This window comes from Ptychodera flava, chromosome 1, assembly GCF_041260155.1.
Source record: "Ptychodera flava strain L36383 chromosome 1, AS_Pfla_20210202, whole genome shotgun sequence".
Taxonomy (NCBI): domain Eukaryota; kingdom Metazoa; phylum Hemichordata; class Enteropneusta; family Ptychoderidae; genus Ptychodera; species Ptychodera flava.
The window spans coordinates 2,208,901-2,229,873 of NC_091928.1; the positions used below are offsets into that span (position 1 = coordinate 2,208,901).

The window sequence follows — 20,973 nt, forward strand, 5'->3', positions numbered from 1 at the left end:
AAATCTGAACCGGCGATTGTCTGAATATTACACCTAATTAAAACTGCAATAAAAAGTTTTTGACGGGGCGCTAACGCGGAGATGTATGACACCAATTTTCACCATTCGGAGAACTTCTGGAAATGTGTTGTTTATGACACATTCTCCACGGCTTACGCGATTTATCGAAGTACATGTTCGTCGTCTTTGAGTTTCCAGAATTGAATAAACGTTGAGAGTATATAACCTTGATATGTATGTATGGTGCGTTTTTACACCGACAATGACAACTTTTGATGTATTTTTTGCTATTTCCATCACTCGAATCTTTGGTTCAAAGTGAAAGTTCGGCATGTAAAATGTTTTATTGAACAAGACCGCATCGGTCAACAGTCAATGGTCTAAACGTCGCATGGTCGCTATGGAAACCAGCAGTTTCCAAGAATAGCAGGCGAATTCCTCGAAGCATTATGCTCCCATGGGACTTTGTCGGACCACGGTCCCACAGAGGGCTTTCAATTCGACAAAATGGAATTATTCACGTTTTTTATCTGTCACTTCTGAATGTCAAATACATGTTGACTACGAAATTAGTTCAGTCAAGTCACGTCAATTTGTAAATTTTGGTACATTTACATTTCAATGTATGTTTGACTCGTCATGAAACAAAGGTCGCAGTTCTGGTCCAAGGACGTTCACGGAGGAGACACTTTCGACTGGAGTCTACCCCGAAAATGTTTAATATTTTTTAGAGCCGATAGACGCAAGTTGCTGTGAAGACCAGCAGCCCAAAACTGACAGAAATAGTCTGAGATTTAGTTCTTTAGTATGTATCGCATCGATATAACTTTCAAAAAAAAATGTTATGCTTTTAACTTTCTACAAACTGTGCACGGACGGTACATCGTAATAAAATACAGGACCTGTACATAAATGTTTAGAACTTCTGTCGTCATATTTCCCGGTCGGATAAAGCCGCCTGCTTTAATTCACTGAAACCTAGAATTGTATTTTACACGATGACTACAGAGGCAGATTCGGGCTTAGCGGTAGCCATATTTGCTTGGAAATGCCCGATCGGACAGGGCATGCAGTTTGCAATCTGGATACTTTCGCGACTTATAGATCATTTTGGAACTGGTTTTCTCGTTTCACATTCTGGCATCTCAGTGCCCACTTTAGTCGTAGAGTGTACTACTGACCCTCTTTAAACACAGTGCATGCGTGATGGCTCAGATATTTTTGAAAACGGACACGCACCAGGACAGACCGCGGATGTATTTTTGTACATCAATGGACCACGGTCCCTCTACAAAACTCGGATTGGCATCTCAGCAAAATGGTTCGCCGATTCGGCTACCTTCGAAACTTCAGTCCGATTTTTTTTTGCGACAAACACGGCAGAATTAGCACGAAAAATCAGTAAGCCAATGAAAACACTTGCATTTTCCTACGACATCACCGCTGACTTTACTTCAGTATGAAGTGACTCGATATTGCTAACTGCAGTGTCTACTATAGACAGTCGGATCCAGAGCAAAGTCGTTCGTGTAATCGTAAAAAGTTCAGAACAAAATACAAGCTGTTGATTTCAAAAACACATTTTATTTCGATGCTATTGTTACTTCCTGGTCGCTCTCGTTTCGTTACCTGTGTGAAAAGGATGCGTTGTTTTAAATACAACAAATTGAACGGGCAACAATGCAAAACTTGTTATTCTTCACCCTCCCTAATATGAAATAGTTTACAATACGGTGCTTCTATGTATCAGGTTTCGTCATCATGCTTTCATGTACGATGTCTACTCTACGGCAAATGACGGACGAATTCATTCAGAAAATTCCACTGGCATATTGCATAACAATGTGGTCTGTGCCTGTGATATTACTAATACTGTGTCATGAACTTTATTTATCATGGCCACAATAATGTTCACTTGTAGCAATTTTTCACAAAGCACGTCCAACCATAGTCTACACGTCCGCCCGTCCGTGTTCCAACCTTAGACCACGATCCGTCAAATGCCAGCACAATGACAGGTTCTGCGTGGACTGTACTGTATGTGTTACCGGCTATTGTTCTATGCTCCGCACCGTGCGTTAGACTAATGAGGTCCGTTCTGCGCCACTGTGCGCCACAATGCGTTACTGTGCGTTGGCGACCAATTCACACCTTTCAGAACGCGGCGTTAACCTGCGTTGGTGCTGCGTTAGCGCTGCGTTAGCGAATCGGAAAGTGAGTTTTAAGCTGGACTGTATATCAGAGTTAACCCGCCCAGGAATAATGTATCCCCCACGACACTGGCCAAGTTTATTTTTGCATAATCTATCAAAGCCCAAGATCAAGCTGATCAGATCGTCCCGTGTTTCCTTTGACAGCAAGCTTCTCTTTTTCTCTTCAGGTGACATGCTGTCATCATCCATTACAGTAGCTTCCCAGTCCGAAAACCATCTCAAGATGTTCATATTCTCATGAAGCCTGGTGTCGTCATATTCCTTAATGGGACGAAGATCTCGAAATTATCAATCAATTGGGATGTCTGTTCCAGTAACTCTATCGTCTTGTTAAGATGCCACCTGTCAATCTCAGTGGGAAGTGACTTTTGATACGCCTAGAATTGGATTTAGATATCTGGTTAGTAACATATAAAAAGGAAACCATCTTGGAAAATGTCTTTGGAAAACAATGTTTGGCTAATCTTGTTACCACAAAATGTCACTTAATTCATTCATTCAATCAATCAGAAATTATACGAAGAAAAAAATCTAGAAAGTTGTTTTAAAGGGACAAAGTATCTCTTTTTTACTTTTTATTTCATGAATTTTTTTTTACATCTAGAGCTGTTCCTGTTGTTTTTCTACTTGTAACACACTGAGAAACTGGCTAACTGTACACTATCTCTACTCTGCCAATAGATAAACAAGATCTAAACATCAACTGAAAAATAAAAGGTTTCTACCATTTATTCAGTGTTGAATGACTTTTCATCTATAGACTGCACCAGATATCCAGTGTTACATAATGTTCAGACTTGATGGGGCTTGTAATGAGATCTCAGTGTGTGTATTCCTTTCATGTAGATAGGATAATAGCTGTCATGCACACTGCCTAGGCAACGTTTATTTGTCAAAGGAAACACACTTAGGAAGGAGAAGTTCATTCCATCTACATTTGTAGATGTCACACACAAAATCACCACTTTTCACACTGCAAAGGGGTCATTTTTGACAGTTTGAGGTTCTGTACTGACATTATTCTGCACAAGGAGTGATTTTATACAAGTATTCCCTGTATTTATGATATCACAAAGGTTCAAAAGAGCAACTTTGTCCCTTTAAGTGAAATTTATGCAGATTTATCATGAAGAAAACCTTTTTAATCATATAATCTAAAATGTTTCTCTGTTTTAGCATCTTGTTGGAGAGTATGGAGAAAACCTATGAAAGCAAAGGCTAAATGGATTTGCACACATGGTAAGTTAGTATTTGAATAATTCGGATCCATCCTGTTTCGTGAGTACTCTGGTAGACTGAACAGAGCACAAATGTCAGAAATGATTACCAATTGAAAGACTTGGACCATTTTAATGTAACTTACAAGCATTAAGTAAAGCATGTTCTTGTTGAGAACTTCCTCTGCTAGGTGATTCCTCATCTTTGCAGTTTGATCTGGGTGCAAGTGTTCTTCTGTCAGTTTGAAGTGAATCCTTACAGGATTTGTGTTAAGGTCCCATTCATATGCTCTAACCCAATGGTGCCATATGATGTCATGGTCTCCATGCACCAGTGCCTTGGTCCTTGTCTCCTGCTACTTTTGAGAATGTTGTTTCGAATCTTCTTAAATTCATGCTGTAAGAAAAATTATGGTCGTCTTTCTAGATCTTTGTCCCCTGGACACTTGGGCTTGAATTACACTGAGATTGCACAACCATACACTGAACAACATCTCATTTTATTTTATCTGTACTAAATGCAACCTTTAACTTCAACAGGTACCCAGATACACATGATATTTAAATTGTGGTTACCAATGTACAGAATATAAAGGTAAGTAAAGCAAAAAACATCATTAGTTTAACTTATCAGACTTTTGGACCTGTTATTGTTTACTTGCTTTGTATAGAACATGACATACAAGGTTTACCATGGTCATCATGATAAAAAAAAATGTGTGGTTAACAGGTTTTGCCTTTGTCACCTTTTCGCCATTTGGGTAGGTAGAGAAATCAAGCTGTCAACTACAACTGAGAAAACAATGCTGTTTTGGCACTATCAAGTTCCACAAATGGTGAAAAAAGTGAACTTTATATAAATTCATGGTAATTGTTCTACTTACTGATGGATCAAATATGAAAGTCATTTCCTTATTTGAGTCATATATATTTGGCACTGTGAACTGTAATTCCTTTGGATGCGTGTTTTTGAAATGGAGTTTTACAAATGAACGATTGCTTGAAGCACCATCAAAGCATCCATAGTTGACCTGTAATAATGAATTTCAAAAGGCATGCATTTTAGCAAGTGATCAAAGTACAACTGCATATGAATGCCAACATCTTTCCTGCAATGATTGTAAATAGCAAACCAACTTTCCAAACCGATTACAGAAGTGTGATGACACTTAGATGAACATTTCTTTCTTAGTGGGCTGGGAAGGACTATTATAGAGAAGAAATGAGTTCCCGCCATGTTGGAAGGTGCAGTGCTCTGGGATACATTCAACAAGAAGTGTTGGGGGTTGTTATGTAATTAGGACCATTGTTTTGGATGTTTATGCCTCCTCCCTTCTGTCAAATGTGTCCCACAATGCATTGCAATTTCTATGATTATTCCTTGCAGAAAAGGTGTGTAAAGTTTAAGAACATCTGTAATACCAAGCATAAGTGCATACTTGACATTAATTTTGAAGTTCAGTGTAAAATCCTGTTTCAACAAGTCCCTGTGTATAATGTTGATTTCACACAAAGGATGACCAGTCTACTTACATTGAATTGCCAATCTTTCAGCAAACCAACACACCTCCAAAATATGTCAGTAGTAAGTTTTTATTGGGGTTTGGGATACAGTAAGAATTTTACACCCATTTTATTCATTTATCTAAATGGAGCGAAGGAAAATTTAACCATCCATGTAACTAAAGTGCGACCCTGACCTATATATGAACTCACGCGCAGTGCATTGTCCTGAACTAAGCGGGGAAATTCCCTGCTGAGTCAGGTCCTGGACTTGCGCAATACACTAGCTATGACTCACCCCCACTGGGCAAAACGGAACGACATTCTCATTTGTTAGATAGATTCTGACTGAGCCGTACCGGAGCCGGTCTGCTCTTACAAAGGCAACCCTTCGGTTACGGTTCCGAAGGTGCGGGTCTGCTGGCTGTTCCCTTTTCACTATGTTTGGAGTCGTCGGAACGAGCGGAACCATAGGGATGTTGCGCAATACCCCCTTTTCAGGCAGGAACTTTCCAGCAGGGAATTTCGCAATACCGCTTTCGCAATACCGGGCTTCGAATGTTGCTTAGTAACTTGTGATGTCATGTTCAATGTCTGTCATTCTACAGTTTTCAGAAAATTTTCTGAACGACTCTAGTTAACTTGTTCACCCGATAGATAAAATTTTAGTAATTTCCTCTGAACTTAAAATGTGACGGAAGACCATTACTTCAAACAAAATGAGACGTTTCAGATGAATGGTACTGATATCTAAAGTGTTCACTCTTTTATCTCTACGTACAAATGTAGTTCCTAAAGTCGTTCTCTATTCTATTCCCACCAACAAAACATTCAATACTCATTTCATTACGATCTTTATCGATACTTATGATAATATCACAAGTTGTTCTGTTATCTGTTTTCATAGCATAATATCCAACCAAATCGTCAAATTCATCTCCAGTAGCTAACTTTACACATCTAATGAGAACTGTACCATGTTGAAGTATTTTCATATTATCAGTCATCTGTTGATTTACAGTCTGTAAAGTGAGAACAGCTGCCTCATCACCGACACTTTTAAGACCCAGTTTCTTTAAAGTTGTGTCCAAAATAATCTAACTGGAACTCCGCTAGCTGTATACGAGCAATAATTCTCCCCCTCGTTTATCCACCTTCTTAGTGTATTATCTGCCTTCATTATTGTATTAAGAGGACTAATTTTAAGATGAATTGGTATACCAAGAAGTGCAATGTATGGATTCGTAGGAGTAAGCCAACTACGAAAATCTAACAACTTGTATTGTTAACATTGCTATCGAAATAAATAACATTCGGAGTTCCTGGTGGTTCAGCAACTCCACCACTAATTTCACTATCCAATATATCTAAGATGTTACGCGGCACATTATAAGGCATGAATTTCTGACTAGCCGAATCCCATGTCAGAGCAAAAGGAGTAGGATCATTCGAAGCCTTTGTGGCGTCAATTACAGTTTCATCAATGTCTTTAAGTTCGGAAAATTCTACAGCATGCTCGTGGGGTGGCGCCGCGGCATTGGCTAAAACGAAATATTTTTCGCGGTCTTTATAACGAAGGACGTAATCCTTATTATGATTAGCAGCCATCTTAGTATTATTGTTAACTTTAACATCACTCAGATCTTCAAGCTCAAGATTTTGCATACGAATTGTACCTAGACCGAAGCCACTTGGATCAGACATACTCCGTAGGGACCTATATACAGTGAAAATTAAAATAATACCTTGTAATATACTACACAACCATGGCTTCAGCTATAGGAATGACAGTTCTCGGTGCTGTATTAAATGCAACGGCATTCACAGGAGGAAATATTATCGGACAAAAGCTTTCCGGTAATGGTGACGCTCTTATTGAAGAGAAGGTCCGACATGATAAAGCATTAGAAAAATTTGAACATGATCGCAACGTCTGGTCAGAAAAAGATTACTACAGGCTGACTGGGAAAGAGAAAATCAAGCAAAGGATGCGCATGCTGCGGCAGAATTAAGAGATACAGATGCAGAAATACTGGAAGAAGCAGAAGCGGTGCAAAGCCGTTCCGAAGGGGCAGTTCAATTCTCAGATTATTATCAACCCAGTCCTGAGCAAAAGAAATATGAGATGATCTATATTGCTGGAGGATTGGTCGTGGGATGGTTTATGTTACACCGGTAGGCGGAACGACTACAATAATTCAATACAAAAGCTAATTGGCCAGTTATTGAAATCGATCATGTTCCCATCCTGATCTGTTATCCAGATACGCATTGAATTCATGTAATCTCCCCCTTTTCTCAATGGCATAGAAATTGCTCCGTTTTTAAAATCGTAAGTAACCTTTTCACTTATTTCTCTCGTATCCCGGATGGGAAGTATTTGTAAACAGTTCGATACTTTCCCCTGTATGTATCCTCCGGAGGCACCCGAACCAAATGAAACATAATTTCCAGTAACATCGACTACATCTGATGAACTATATATTTAGTGACTGTTAAGAAATCCACTTTCTTCGGACTCATAGTACTTTTTATAACTGGGTTGTTCTCAGGTTTATCTGAAAAGCCGACGACGTTGGCGAAGCTACCTGTGGCATTGAAATAGACTTTAATATCTTTAGCCAAAGTTAGATAAACATGGTTTGTCGGCAGATGTTTTTCAAAATTAATTTTTTGCTTCAACCCGATTGCTTTGTTTAACGTATCGATATTGTAGTTACCTGGACGTATTGATTTAGTCTTCTTCGGTTGGTCACCTTCTTGATATTTTATTACATTATTCGTTGATGTTATGTTATGCCATGAATTATATAGTCCGCACTCTAGCAGTCTTATCTTCGTAAACTGTGTCGTGTCAATGCAAGGGTAAAAATTAACAGTGACTGGTTCACCTGTTTGGCTTTCAATCCAAATGATCATTGTTGTGCGCTGTATATATTACTAAGTATAAATGTTCGATGAATAATATTCCGAAGGTGCCCATTACAAAGTATAAGGTTCTGCAGGAATAATATTTTTCTGTTCAAGGAGATCTTTGGTTGCTAACCGCCGCAGCAGTTGCACCGCCTAATTTTGCTAATCGATTAAAGTTGGTCGACTTGGATCGCCAACCTCTATTTTCAGAAATTTGCTGGAGATCATAAGATATCCCATCGCAAGTCCTGCGATTACAATACCATCGTACATTGTGTTTACAACTGTTTTAGTATCCATGATTGCTGACTAGTATATAAATAAAAATAAAAATAAAAAATATGGGGAGTTAATCCATCTCATACAATGTAGAGGAGCTGGCTCCCTCCCCTCCCCCTCCCCTCCCTCGGAACCCTGTCGGAACTGTTCCGGATGGAGCTGCTACGTGCTCGTTTTTTTCGCTTTCTGGGAGGATCTTTCCGGACGGAACAAATATGTCGAGCACGCCCCCAATATAGCCCTAATGCAGTCAATGAAACTCCCACAATTCCTAAAACAAGATAACATTTATTATACCAGCGTGAATTATTATCACACTGTTCTTTCATTGTAGGCGGTAGGGTCTGCCGCTACCGCATCGCTATCATTCCCCACCATTGCTTGGCGTTTCTTCTCCTTGTTTTGCCTGTTCCATTCCGCTAGTCGCTTGCCCCGCAGCAACTCTCCCTGGATGCTTCGGCGGCAACGTAACTTTCTCTATGTTGCGCTGTGTCGTGAGTCGTCGGAGGTGACGGAGTCGGCGGAGCTTCTGACGGAGTCCCTGGCGGAAGCGTTTGCTGAGTGCGTTGCGAAGTTGAATCCATTTATTTCAGGTACTATATTAAACCCGATTTTTTTAAAATTTAAATGTTTACCCGTAATTAAACCGGTGGAAATTAGAGCAAGTATGGGTCCCCACGTGTAGGCTATCCGTCCTGATAATCGTTTTATTTCACTGTTTAGAATAAAATCCTTTTTAAGATCACTGCATAGTTATCTCGATCATCGATTGGAACTACCTGACTTATTGCACGGGCTCCTAGATCTATGAAACTTTTGAGTGATATTATCACTTATAAGAGAACTGTATTTCGCTTCATAGACTTTAAATGCTTTATTCACCGTTTCATCTCCCCATTTTTCTACGTCAGCAATTGAAATCTCCTTACCAAAAAATAACTTACTTTGACCACTTGCGATGGCCCAGAGTATTTTTTCACGCTTTGTTTCTATTATGGATCGAGCGTCCGACGCCTGCGGTTTGGTAGTAGCCACTGTCGTATTTGCCGCTGCCGATGACTTTATTAAATTCTCCATTGTTTGCAGTATGTTATCTATTCTTAGTAAAAAATAAAAAATTCGTTTAAACCTGAATCCGAAATATAGTATTAACATAGTCTGGAATGTCAGGACCCCTAACGGAACCGTACCGATAGGAATTCCGAAGTATGGAAAATTCTCCTCCATTAAAATCTATCTGTATATAGAAACACGAATAATGAGTACAGACGCATTCCCAGTTGCTTTTCAGTTGAATAAGACGAGCGTACCGACAGTACAGCATGCTGATATTCCTTCCAAACCGAATGGGGGAATAAAACCTATTCTCATGGACTTAGAAATATATGTAACGCCGACAGATAAATTTACTTTTCATCCACGGGATATATTTAAAGATAATGTAATCACTCATCGATCAGCGAAAGAAAGTAATGTCTGGCTGGGCGGGCCAAACATGAAATACTGGGACCAGCAATTAAATTTTGCTGTATGGTGCAGCACTACTGGTTGTGGTATATCATTCGCCCATCTCTTCGATAAGAAATTTCCGCCACAAATACGATCATTCTGCCGTTTTCATGTATATTTTACAATACGTCGTATCCTTCAGAAATGGGCGTTGCGCTTCCAGACGATACCCCCACCTTCAAAGCGGCGACAATCCATACAATCTCGTCCAATATGAACTTCTATGTACAGAATTTGGAATAAGTCCAACGAAGTCCGACTTTCGTTATCGAAAAGGTCAAAATCAGGTCTTGGTTATGGTTATGAATATTACACTAATCGTGGCCCGTTCGACAGCCAAAAGCAATATACAATGGTCATGACTTTTTCTCTCTCCGCCGACGGAGGCGTTTTCTATACACATACAATTTTTGGAAAGAAAAAACATGTACTGTCCGACAAAGAACGACCACACTATTATTTCTTCCGAAATGATGGATCGGAGGGACAATATAATAGTTTCATTCCTCTGAAGGGAGACTCCGGACTAACAAAGGCCGGTCTCGCTCGCCTCAATGAAAGCCTTGAAGCCTACGTATATTGCATACTCGGCGCACAAGCGAATATTCGTAGTACCATAGTAGGCGATACTGGCAGTGCAGAGCAAGTAAGAAAAGAATTCGGTGTTCTCCTCGAAGATGAAATTCGTAATACCGACAAAGTAATTAGTTATAGGCGATATCAAGACACAATAATGAATACTGGTGTCAAACTTGATATGGCAGTTTCACCAAATTTACTTCTCTTACCGTCTGAGATGGTCATTCTTTCGGGCCCGGCAATCTCGGGTTATAATAATGAATTGCAATACGCTACTGAATCTATGGTCTTCGGGGTGAATGGTGATATAAACACGGAAGTTCGAGAAAGTGCTATACATGAGATGGAAGGGGGGAGGATCCTGTGAAGTGGCAGGACGAGCCCGGAGAGTCACCTCACAATGACACGACTCGGTCCCCGAAGGCGCCTTCGGAACGGGCAGCAGCAGTGACCGGCGCAGACCCTATTCATGAATATGGTAAAATTGGTTTGTTATCTTTAGCAATATTCATTACATTTATTTACAGTATATAGATCCGATCCGATGGAAATGTTCGCAACCCCACCATTCAACATGATTATAACTGGACCGATAGGTTCTGGCAAAACAGAATTTGTAATGGACCTCCTCACCGGTCCGTACCTAGAAAATTCGAATATATAGTTTTCATTTGTCCGACATTCATGACAATACAAACGTACAATAAAAGATTCATTTTCACAGATGACAACGTATTCGTGTTTCCGGTCGACATCGATGCTGTGAATGATACACTAGCCTTCGTACGGAACGAATGGGCCGGCACGAACACTTTAATAGTACTCGACGACTGCGCCGCGTGCAAAGATATGAAGAATCGCAGTGACAATTTAGTCAAAATTGCTTTCAGCTCAAGACACGACAGATTATCTGTCTGGGTTCTGACTCAACAATATACTAGTATTAGTAAACCATTCAGGGAAAACATACAGATGTTAGTACTATTTTTCACACCGAGCGAGACAGACATCAACTCTATTATAAAACAATATGGAATGAGGATGTCAAACAGAAGGCAGATTCACTAATCAATCATTGCAAAATACACCATTCAGTAAACTAGTATTTCGTTTACGGCATCCGTACGACATAAATTTTTCGTATAATATAGCAATTATGGAAGCTGAAGGCACTCTTAGAGAATTATATTACAACCCGAAAACTGGTTTTGGAGGTGTACAAAAATTGTATGACGCAGCACGGGCCAGCGGACTCCACGTTACTAAGAAAGAGGTGCAGGAGTGGTTAAAAACTCAGCTAACTTATAATCTACATAAACCGGTACCTCGTACTCGTGGCGCGTTCCGAAGGGGCCGGCGCGTTTTCGTAACATCGATAGACGCCCAGTGGGAAGCGGATCTCGTGGAATTCCCTTCATCATTCGCAAAAGAGAATAAAAACATTCGATACATGCTAACAGTAATCGATGTGCTCAGTAAATACGCATGGGCCAGGCCGATACAGTCAAAAACGGCTGATGATACGTTACAGGCGCTACAAGACGTGATTAAGAAATCCGGGAGAAGGCCCAACAAACTTCAGACAGATGAGGGGCGGGAATTTACTAATCGAAAAATGCAGGGGTGGTTGAGGAGGCGGGAATTCACTGGTTTCACACCTACAGTGACAAAAAAGCTAGCGTCGTTGAACGTTTTAATCGGACTCTTAAGACGATGATGTGGAAATACTTTACATATAAACAGACACGTGAATGGCTTTCTATTTTACCACAACTTCTCGAGAATTACAACAACACCGTTCATGGAAGTATCAAAATGAAACCCAGGGACGTAACAGAGGAGAACGATTGGCAGGCATTTTATACACTATTCGGTCCTGAGTTGGCAGCCGGGGGAGTTAACCCTGAATTCAAGCCGGGAGAACGGGTTCGAATTACAAAATACAAGACCACTTTTAAGAAAGGATATTTACCAAATTGGACAGAGGAGATTTTCGTGGTTTCAAAAGTTGTGTACGCAGCTGGCTTGGGAACGCCGCCAGTTTACAAAATAAAAGATCTGAATGGAGAGGAAATACTCGGCACTTTCTATTCTGATGAACTTCAGAGCGCCCTTTCGGAAGGTGCCGACGAGCTGTACAGAGTAGAACGAATTTTGAAGACGAAAAAAATTAGAGGAAAGAAATATTATCTGATAAAATGGCGCGGTTATCCGGAAAGTTTCAATAGTTGGGAGCCAGAGGAAAATGTTATTAGTACTTCGTAAGTTCCTGTGCTGGTTCTTGTCAAGTACTAACGTAAGTACTAACGTAAGTATTTACGAAAGTTATTCAATAAGTACCATGGAAAAAGTCTTAATTTCTTGAAAGAAGAAAGTGTCAGTTTACCACCTCGCTTCCACCCACCTGGCCAAGTATTTATCATGTACTGTCGTAAGTAATGTTCACTTATTGCATCTTTTTCGGCAGTATGTGGATGAGGTGGTACCTCAGTTCCTGAACATATTAAGTTTGCAAGATCTTCAAAGCGACTTCTCATTTGTTACGAGTCCGTTCTTTCCAATCCTCCTTGTTCAGCTTTATCGATAAGTTCTGGCTGAAGTATAATGTACACAACTGACATGAACCATAGACAAGTAACTCCAAAGTCCACCCTTTTCATCATATCAAGTGCCCGTAAGTCAAACGGAGCATTATAAGCACACACTGTTTCACAAGCATTAAGAAGTTTGTGTAGGTTCTCGAGTGAGACTCGAGGTTGTTCTAGTTGTTCTTGACCAGGTGGAAAGTAAGCTTTTTCAAGTTCCTCCTCCTCGAAACCGTCTATTAAAAATCCCTGGCTGCCGCCGGTCACTGCAATTCCAAAGTCAAAAGCTTGTGGAAAATCTACTGGTCCGACTGTCTCAGTATCAATTGTTGGATTAAGTATATTCTTGAGAACGAGGGGCGTAAGAGCGTTCCGAATTACCAAACATGGAAGCCTGTAGTCGTGGCAAATTTCTAAGAAAGTCTGTTTGAACTTGTTGTGAATCTCTTCTAGTTCTTTTAAGGCGGCTATTTCGTACGACCTGGCTCGAGTCAACACATTCCGCCTGCAATAATCCCAAGGCATATCTTTGAATATGATAATGAAACTGGGTAAATGGTCAAATGCTCTAGAAACAATCTTTTTTTCTTCCGTTGCCACGCCCCGGATTCGAGAAAAAGTCAGATGTTGAATTATGGAAGAGTCACAAATAATGTATTGTTCCGAAGGGAGCCCAGCCTGACATTGTAAACTAAGAGTATGTTCTATAAACTGGTTCTGAAAATCGGCAATCGAAACATCGACACGCCCATTATAAAAGTCAGCAATGTTGCTAGAAAAACTAGTGTCAAATTCTGGTACGTGAGTCGCAGCCAAATTTACTGCATCGTAGCTCTTACCACTTCCAGTTGGTCCATTTATGAATATGTATGACATTTTTGGGGTACTATATCATAGAAATTTTTTTAAAAAATTTTTTTTATTAAGATATATACGATAAGACAATGACAATCCTTTCTATTTCAACTGCAATAAAAATACTTGAAACCGGAGAAGAGAATATTCAAATCAGTGACGGCAAACTCATATTTGGTGAATCTTTGGTAGATCCTTTCATATACGTAGACAGTGAGCTAGAAGTGGTTTTCCCCATCGGACCTAAGTACGGTTCTAGAGATCCTGCTACATGCGATGGGGTGTGTGTCCGTTGGCAACCGAGTCTTCAAAAGTTTACCGATTTAATAATATTCCGTACCCTAGGTGAAAGTTTCGATGCATCTACTGCTAAAAGTTATGCTGCAAGCCTGACCGCTCACTCCAAGACTGGATTTTACAATCCATCTAAAGTGTATCAGAAGCGCGGGGCGCAGCCAGTGGCGTATTTTAAATTTCAGTTTAAAAGCGCTACATGTATTGATATGGTTCAAGAAATTGACTGTGCTTTTAAAACAGTGAGCCCATTGCCAGTCCGAGAAAATCCTGCTATTGTACCTCGTAATATCAGGAAAGGTAGTAAGATAGAATTCTTAGCATTTAAACCGCGCTTAAGTAAGCGTGCCCTTTCTTTCACTGTTGAGAGGTTATTTTGTGCTGCGCCTAATAAACCAGAAATTCAAGATGCGGAAGAACTAGTCGACTTAGAAAGATTAGGTGAGATATATAAACAAATAAATGCTGCCAAAAATATTATAGTGGATTTTGATGACCTATCATAGAATAATTATTTTTCATTTTAAAAAATTTTAGGATAGTATATATCATAAAGATTATTATGGCCAGTCGATTACATACAGCATTCAAGGGAGCAGTTTTACGAAAAGAATTTCCTGAAGTCAAGCGAGTCGAGGATATCGGGGAGCTGGTGGATATTGAAGGTATGGCCAAAGAAAGAAAGATGTACTCTGTTTATACTGAAATGGAAGTCAAATTATCGGATCCGAAAACTGGTAATACACAAAATCGTATATTGCCTGTTAAATTAAAAGATACATACACAAAAGATGTAGGAGGGTCGGGATGTGAAAGAACAATTAGTAAAATCGCTACGACGATATGCTTGATACAATTGAAGCTGTTGAGGGTTCTGGCCTCGTTCTCGAGGAGATACTTAATTTTGAAGTAATTCTAGTAGAAGTTTTACTCGGGGCTGGCGCAGTCCAGCTTCCCGGATGGTTAAAAAATAAGCATTGTGTTAGCGAAATTATTCTACCGGTGGGGTCTGAGAATTGTTTTCAGTATGCTGTCGTAGCAAGTATAAAGTTGAGCGATCCCAAGTTTCGCAAAAAGAAATGTGGTCAGGTAAGGAGAAATGGAATACATTTTACAAATTTATTGCTGACTACTGTTGGGATGGGTACCATTTCCTACGCCCGCTGATCTGTCCGTGTTCGGGCGCTTCGAGCAGCAAAATCCAGGCACGAAACTTCAAGTGTTTCAGATCTATGAGTCCGATCCCGACCCGTCAGACATAACTATGTTATATAGCGGAGTCCCTGACGGCGGAGCGGATCGGGTAGCAAATATATTACTGATAGTTGGAGGGAGGGCGGGGGTCACTTCGTGCCAATTACTTCATTAAATCGTCTTCTTAATTCATATACTAATCGCAAGAATGAGCACAGAAGGAAGTGTATTTGCCCGGTTTGTAAAAGAGGTTTTAAGTCAACAGAAGAATTAGAAATACATCAGGTATACTGTGGAACAGACGACGCCCAGCCAGTTTTTCCTAAGGAAGTATGTCAATTCGAAGGACATCGGAAGAAGGTCCCCGCCCCCTACGTCGTCTATGCAGATACTGAGGCAATTATTGAGAAGGGGACCGGCCGACACATTCCAATTTGTCTTTCGTATGTTATGGTGGAACGAGGCCCGGGCCGGCCCACCGTTTATGGTAAAAGAACATTCACGGGCCTCTCCTGTGTTACAGACTTTCTAAAGGATATGAAAGAACGGGCTGAGAATTATTCGAAATCGTATTATTGGAAAATAAAACCGATGGGGGATCCTTCTAATTACGGCAATCCAGTCTGTATTGCATGTGGAGAGCCGGCAGGATACCGAGTAGTGAAGGAGGAGGCGACTTTTTATTGCGAAGGATGCCGGCCGTCGAGAACCATTCCTATCTACTTTCACAACCTCAAGGGATACGATGGTTCTTTTATTTTGAAAGAATTACATGAAATAGATGATGGTCCCGGACAAGAGCCAAATATCATAGCTAAGACGAGCAATGGAGGAATTATGGGTCTCTCGAAAACATTTATCTTTAGCGCCTCAGTTGTTGTCGATGGGGAGAGGGAGATAAAGAAACGTTTCTTTTCTATAAAGTTTATGGACAGTGCTCAGTTGATGATGGGGTCGCTCGCGAAGTTGGCAACGACTGTGCCGGACCACGGATGGACGGTACCACTTACGTACCCGGACATTCAAAGGGCGAAAGGTTTCTTCCCCTACGAATATTTAGACTCGGTTGACAGACTGGGAGAGAACCAGCTCCCGGAGAGGGGGGAATTTTATAGCGAATTGACGGAAGAGGGGATTTCAGAATCTGATTATGAGCATGCATTGAAGGTGTGGGATGAAGTGGGATGTAAGACGATTAAAGATTATATGGAATTCTATTGTGAGACGGACGTTCTCCTTCTTGCAAATATATTCGAAAATTTCCGCGACACATGTTTAGAAGCTTACAAGTTAGATCCAGCCCACTATATGTCGGCGCCCGGTCTAACATGGGATGCTATGTTACTTTATACAGGTAATAAGTTTGGGCTCATTCAAGATGCTGAGCAGATGAATTTCGTACAGAGGGGGATTCGAGGCGGTATCAGCCAGTGTAATATTCATTACTTACAGACAAATCATCCTGCGCCGCCACTGGCGGGAATTACGACCCTGAGAAACCGTTAACCGAAATAAAATATCTCGATGCAAACAATCTCTACGGCTGGGCAATGAGTCAACCAATGCCCACGGGCGGACTTCATTGGATGACGATGGAAGAATGGTTAGAATGCGGAGCAGGCTTGGGAGGGTGGGGACCCGGTTCCACCTTTCCACCAAGTTTTCTAGAAGTAGACTTAGAATATCCCCCCGAATTACATGAAGAACACAGCGATTTGCCATTAGCGCCACATCACTATGAATTTCCGAGGCAGGGTGGTCGACTGATTACAAGTGTGATGGATAGAGAGTCCTATGTCTTACACTACAAGTTGCTGGAATTCTATCTTCGGATGGGAATGAGATTGAAAAAGATTTATCGGGTGCTTGCTTTCGATGAGGCGCCATGTCTTGCAGAATATATTGACTTTAACACTAAAATGAGGGCAAAGGGAAAGACAGATTTCGAAAAGAATTTCTATAAGCTGATGAATAATGCAATGTTCGGTAAGACAATAGAGGATGTTCGAAAGTACAGAGACTTTAAATTTGTTTCGGACTGGAACGGTACGGATAGCGGCCGTAAAAAGATTCAGAAGTATAATCCAAAGACGAAACATATAACTCTCATAACTTCCGAAGAGGATGGCGATTCCTGCGACAGTGCCCTACTGGAACTGAAAACGGATGAGCATAGATATGTAAAACCAGTTTTCATCGGCGCCGCAGTACTGGAACTTTCTAAGCTGCTTATGTATGAGACGCATTACAATTACTTTCGAAAGCGGTTCCTGGAATACGATTAGCCTACATGGATACTGATAGTTTTGTTTACAGTGTGCCACTTCCCTCCCCGGACGTAACTTTCAATGATATAGTTCGGGAAGATGTGGAAAAGAATGGTGAGAGTCGATCTACGATACTAGTGGGATGAGATGGACAGTTCCGAAGATTAAAAAAGTGATAGGTAAATTTAAAGATGAGTTGAATGGTGAACCTATTCTTGATTTTGTCGGCATACGCTCGAAAGTGTATGCTTTTCGAACTCCAACTTCGGAGACGAAAAAAAATAAAGGGATAAAAGATGTTTGTGTTAGAAAACATTTGAACTTTGAAGACTATAAGGATCTGTTTAAAACTAGGAAGGAGCCCGAGCAGGCACAATTTGTACAGTTTGTACGGAAAAAGGCTGGAGAAATCCGTAGTGAAAAGCGCAGTAAAATCATGATGGCGCCAAATGATATCAAACGTGTGCAGTTATACAATCTGGACACGGGCGAATGGTTGGCAGAAACACGGCCGATAGGAATGAGTTATGGTTAAAATTGAAAAGACTTTAATCTACTATTTTCAACAGTGACCTGGGCATCGCTAATAACATAAACGTGAGCAAATATATTGTCATCGCGAGCGTCGTCGGCACCCTTAACTGAGGTGTCTTTCTTCAGAATTTCAAGTTGAATTCCGTCCTTTGTGTTCATTACTTTAAGACCATTTCCATGAAACTCAATATCTTTAAAACTACGCAGATCGATAAACAGACAGAATTTATTCTTCAAATAATCGACCTCATCTATATCAATTTCACACCAATCTTTATCTTCAGCAAAATACCGTCGTGTTTCTTTCCAAAATTGTCTTGGTATCATCTTCTGAGCGTACACTTTATTTGCAATGCCTTCGATTGATACAGACACAGATTCAATGGAGGGGTTAAAGAAAAGTTCACTGTTCAGTTCTGTCTGATTCTGATTTTTAGTGAAGAGTAATAAGATACCTCTAATGCTACGTCGTGGTACATTCACATTTTCATTGATAACCGTGTCCGATTCTTTGAATGGGATTGTTCTAAAATAATGTATATGCTCGTAGAGAAAACTTTTCCCACTGTTGTAATAACCAGCAGTATCTCTCGCGAGTACGGAATCAGAAATTGTTTCGTATTCCATTTGAATGTTTTTTAATTTATAATTGGTTGTAACAACATTATTACTGACAAGTAATGTGAGGCGGTGCAGCGTAATTTCCCATTCGATATGACTCCCTAACGCTTTTGGATATGCAACTCCATGGCCTGTTATGAGGGGGTGAGTGAGACGAATGCATATTTTGTTTTATATGTGTCGAAAAGTAAAATATCGTCCCATTTTGAAAGCCTGTCAGCATTTGCATCGGCCGCGCCACTTCTCAATTTTCTTAGATTTTCGTTCTGAATTCCGTACAGTGTCATGTTAGTTCTCTCCTTTTTATGTTTGAAGAGATCGCGATAACATTCAATGAGGTTATATTTATTCAAATTGAAAAGTGCTCACCCTCAAATGTGAGTTCCATACGCTCCACCAAATTTTTTGCAACATTTTGTACTACTCGGTTATCTTCATGTCCTTACTTCGAGATCAAAAACCAGGTCGAAAGTATCTGGAACTAGTACTACTCCGCTTTCTAACTTTGGACATCGTATGATAAGTGTCTGGCCTGGATCTGCCACAGTTGGATTATGAGCAATCACATGATGAGTTCTTTCTGACTTCGTTCCCTTCGGTATTCGGTTGGTGAAAGTCGGTAATAATGTTCTATCGTACCCCATTTTCGTGTAATGTATATAGTAGAAAAAAAAAGAAAATTAATCACATCTTTACATAATATTTCCGTCTGACTGAAAGATAAATCGATTGCCTGTGTCGCGAATCAATCGAAGGACCCAATATTCTTGGAGATGATGAGCCTCTTGGTCATCCTCAGTATCCTGGAATACAGCTATGAATTCTAGTCGCTTAAAGAAGTTAGTCTTTTGACATTCCTTCACGAAAGCTAAAATGTTATGATAAAGATTATCATCTTTGAGTCGGACACCTGGATTTGCTCGAAGGATATGTCGATTTACCCGCCGAAGTTTGCACCATTCCAATTCGACAGAGAAACCAAACAGGTCTTTATTTTTAGAAAGAAACTTTGCAATATTCTTTTCACCAAACATGCGCGGCCATATATTAGTACATAATTTTATTTATAATGACTAATGTTAATCCAGTCAAAAATATCCATAGCTGTTCTCCAACAAATCCGACAACCGATCCTGCTGTTTTTAATAGAAAACTGACGAGGGAACCGATTAGACCGGGTATTGCAGCAGCACTTTTTGCAGCCAAGGTTTTTAACCATTCACCAAATTGCTTTACAATTTCTTTCGCTTTTGTATATACTTTGGGCGGACCTGAACCAGACCTGCCAGTTCCTCCTCCCCCTCCTCCTCCTCCTACTTTAGTCACAGCCAGGGCAATTGTTGATATTGCCATTCCAAGGGCAGTCAGTATTGCAGCGATTGTAATACCATTTCGTTTAAATAACTCTGTCAGCTTCAGCCTGAGTGACAAATCTGGATCAGAAATTACATCACGAAGAGACTTAGTCGTAGCCAGACTTTCACGTGCCTCACTAATCTTACCATTTTCGTATTCAATTCGATTGTCAATTTTAGCTTCTCTTGTTATGAGTTCAGCTAGTAGTTTTTCGGCTTTTTCCTTTTGCTTGGGTGTGTTCTTCAGGAATTTCCTTTAACTGTTTTTCAACTTCTCTTTTCTCTAGCCTTATTTTAACTTTTTCATTGTTAAGGTCGCTAATACGCATATTCGCAATCCTTAATTCATCATTAATAGCTCTATATTCAGGGTTTAGATTGTTCCATTGTTCGATTTTATTTTCAAAAGCTTGTATTTTATCTGCATTACCAGAAGCATCTTGCCGTAAGAATGTCAGTTCATCTTTGTATACACCCATGTCTTCTGGCGTCATCTTCTCAGCCGGTATTTTATCGTTTTTCACATCTTCAGAATACAATGTTGAACTAACAAATTCGGGCTCTGCCTGCTCCCCTCAAACTGTATACTTTATTTACAAATTCAGAACCTCCTACCTTCTTTTTTAATGTGGATTTCTCTAAAAATCTACTTCCTTTATCTGTTGTAACTCTGATGTTTTTATAATACAGATCATTACCAATAATCTTAGCATTTATAATCAATTCGTTTCGTGCATACGGATTAGTAATCTTATATTTGTCTAAGAGTCGTTCAGCCATTTGCTTTGTAATTTCTACTCTCTGTTTAGTCGCACGATCTACATACGGACTATCGCGTGAGCCAGCCTGGAAAGGATCGGCTTCTGCAAGGGCATTATCATCGTCTATAAAGAATGTTTCATCAATAAGCATCATCATCATTTAAATTTGCATCATCGAAATCCTGGAGTGGTATATCTTCTCCTCCTTCTGCCATATTGTCTTTCTATATTACTACAATTATTTTTTATCATCCCTTACATATACAGTAAAAAAAATGCACATCTCAGTTGTTG

The 20,973-nt window shown here is 40.1% G+C and overlaps 1 long non-coding RNA gene across 4 annotated transcripts in view; it reads left to right on the top strand.

The window, feature by feature from the left end:
• LOC139117361 (uncharacterized) overlaps positions 1 to 5,012 on the top strand; it is a 30,520-nt gene extending 25,508 nt beyond the window's left edge. For 3 of the 4 annotated variants that reach the window (XR_011548520.1, XR_011548534.1, XR_011548527.1), the window contains 4 exons: positions 2,381 to 2,613; positions 3,390 to 3,452; positions 3,971 to 4,025; positions 4,985 to 5,012. This is a non-coding gene — a long non-coding RNA (uncharacterized lncRNA). The remainder of the gene's footprint in view (positions 1 to 2,380; positions 2,614 to 3,389; positions 3,453 to 3,970; positions 4,026 to 4,984) is intronic. The other variant, XR_011548537.1, reaches the window with a different exon arrangement.
• The last annotated feature ends 15,961 nt before the right edge of the window (positions 5,013 to 20,973 follow it).